The sequence below is a fragment of the Cebus imitator genome, unplaced genomic scaffold (assembly GCF_001604975.1).
Source record: "Cebus imitator isolate Cc_AM_T3 unplaced genomic scaffold, Cebus_imitator-1.0 Scaffold149, whole genome shotgun sequence".
In the NCBI taxonomy this organism is placed as follows: domain Eukaryota; kingdom Metazoa; phylum Chordata; class Mammalia; order Primates; family Cebidae; genus Cebus; species Cebus imitator.
Genome location: NW_016107464.1, coordinates 1,845,694 through 1,847,693, shown reverse-complemented (window position 1 = coordinate 1,847,693; position 2,000 = coordinate 1,845,694). Strand labels below are relative to the sequence as shown.

Genomic DNA, 2,000 nt, shown 5'->3' with positions numbered 1-2,000 from the left:
AGGCCTGTGTTCTTTATCTCAGACACTGTTCACATAGTGGTAATCCTTGCCTGACTATGGTCTACTCGTTCCTGCGTTTCATTCCTCCGCTACTTGGTGCGTTTTGTTCAATTCTTTGTTCAAAACGCCAAGGACAACCGGTAGTGAAGACTCTCCACCGACACCACCGCCGTAAGCCAGGGACCATGCTGGGGACTGAGGATACAAAGATGAGTAGTGTACGGCCCTTGACCCCAGGACAGTTCCCTCTGTCCGCAGGGCCGGCCTGGAGGGCCACAGGATCACTGTGCCCTTCGCGGCAAGTGAGTGCAGTAGTAGGGGACGAGTACTGCCAAGCCAAAGGTTTTCCCCAGGTAAAACTGGATGACGGAGAGACGGAGACTGAAGCGACGCCGGCGCCGGGCAGATAGTAACGGGAGCCAGGGGCTAAAAGGGCAGAGGGCGCAGAGGACCCGGCCGGGGACTGGCCGTAGGGAGGCCCCCGCTGCAGTCGCGGGCCTGGGTGCCGGGCGGCCGCGCTTCCCCAAAGCCATCACAGGGGCTTGGGGTACCACGGTGACTACCGGGCGCGAGTCATTTTGTGGGGGAAGGTGTCTCCAAGGGGGCAGTTTGAGACGGTTGGGGGTGCATTTGGGGTGGCGCCCAAACGGACGGTGAGTGCTGGATGTTTGAAGGTCCCGTGGACGCAGAGTTGACGAGTCAGAGAAGGCCGGGGGTCAGAAGGGCTGGGGATGAGGTCTGTCCAGAGGGTCGGGGCGGACGCAGAGGGCGGGTGCAGCCGAGGGGGAAGGGAGGACGCCGAGGGCACAGAGGTGGGCAGACAGGCCCTCCCTCCCCTAAGGGAGCCCTTGGAACGCGGGGTAGTGGGTCTGTGGGACCCCGCCAGCCTCCGGAGAGGCGTTCCTACCTCGTTCCTCGCTTCAGCCTCGTCCTTCCGCGCCGGCGGCGGCGGCGTTGTCTCGCACCCTCCAGGGGTCGCGTTGCAGCCTAGAGGCGCCGGCGCCCCCTCCCTCCGGGCGGGTTGGAAATGCCGGCCCCTGTCGGCGTGGCGCAATGGTCCAATCTGGGTTGCCCTTAGGTCGCCCCTCCGGGCGGCGCGTTGGTTCGGTCCGCCCGGCCGCGGTGCTTGCCCCCTCCCCGGCTCCCGCAGCGATGGGCGCAGCCGAGTCACGCGCAGAGCTTTCCAGCGAGGGGAGCGGCGAGGCTTCCGCCGTGGCTCCGCCTTCTGCGGCCCGCGCCCGCCCCCGCGGGGTGGTGCCTGGCGACGCGCGGCTCGCGGGTACAGGAACCCAGGGAAGCCTAGGGCGCCTCGAGGGCCGGTGGATGTGAGCGTCCAGCTTCGTCTAAGACGGCGGTTCTCAACCCTAGCTCCCCAGTACAACCTAGTGAGGAAACTAACAAAACAACAACAAAAGGAGGCCTCACCTCACTCTGGACGGACTGACTCAGAATCACTGGGGTGGTGTGGGTGGGGTGAGGTGGGGTTGGCCCCTCCATGCATAGCCAGGGTTCCGAAGCCCTGGTGAAACCTAGAACCCATACGCCCCCTGCTCTTTAGGGCCGGGTGTGTGGGGGAGTCCTGCTGCTTCCAGACAGAGTGGGGTGGGGCAGGCAGTCCTGCAAATATTAGTTATGGGAAACCCACTGTATTAGTCCGTTCTCACACTGCTATGAATACGTAAGGAGCTGGCCAGGAAAATCCAATCACTACTTTTATTTGCTAATACTTTGAGTCCCAGTTACAATAATGCCACTACTAATTAGGTAACTACTTTCTAGCTTATCAACTCTTACAGCTTTCCAGCCGTTGTTTCATCCCTCAGCGATACCACCTGCTTCCCCATGGAACCCAAACCCTAATACCCTCAGAAAAGTAAATCTGCTCAGGTCACCCACCTAAGAATAAACAAAAACAGGTTTCAGGCCCTTTGTCCTTTGAAAATTCCACTTTTTTTTTTTTTTAAAGGCCTGTGTTCTTTATCTCAGACACTGTTCACATA

General features: G+C 60.2%; 1 protein-coding gene across 2 annotated transcripts in view; it reads right to left on the bottom strand.

The window, feature by feature from the left end:
* The window catches only part of RUSC2 (RUN and SH3 domain containing 2), a 69,226-nt gene extending 67,986 nt beyond the window's left edge, over nucleotides 1-1,240 (bottom strand). The window contains exon 1 of one of the 2 annotated variants that reach the window (XM_037743672.1): nucleotides 908-1,240. The gene's annotated coding sequence lies outside the window, so the exon portion shown is untranslated. The remainder of the gene's footprint in view (nucleotides 1-907) is intronic. The other variant, XM_017543077.2, reaches the window with a different exon arrangement.
* Nucleotides 1,241-2,000: the final 760 nt, after the last annotated feature.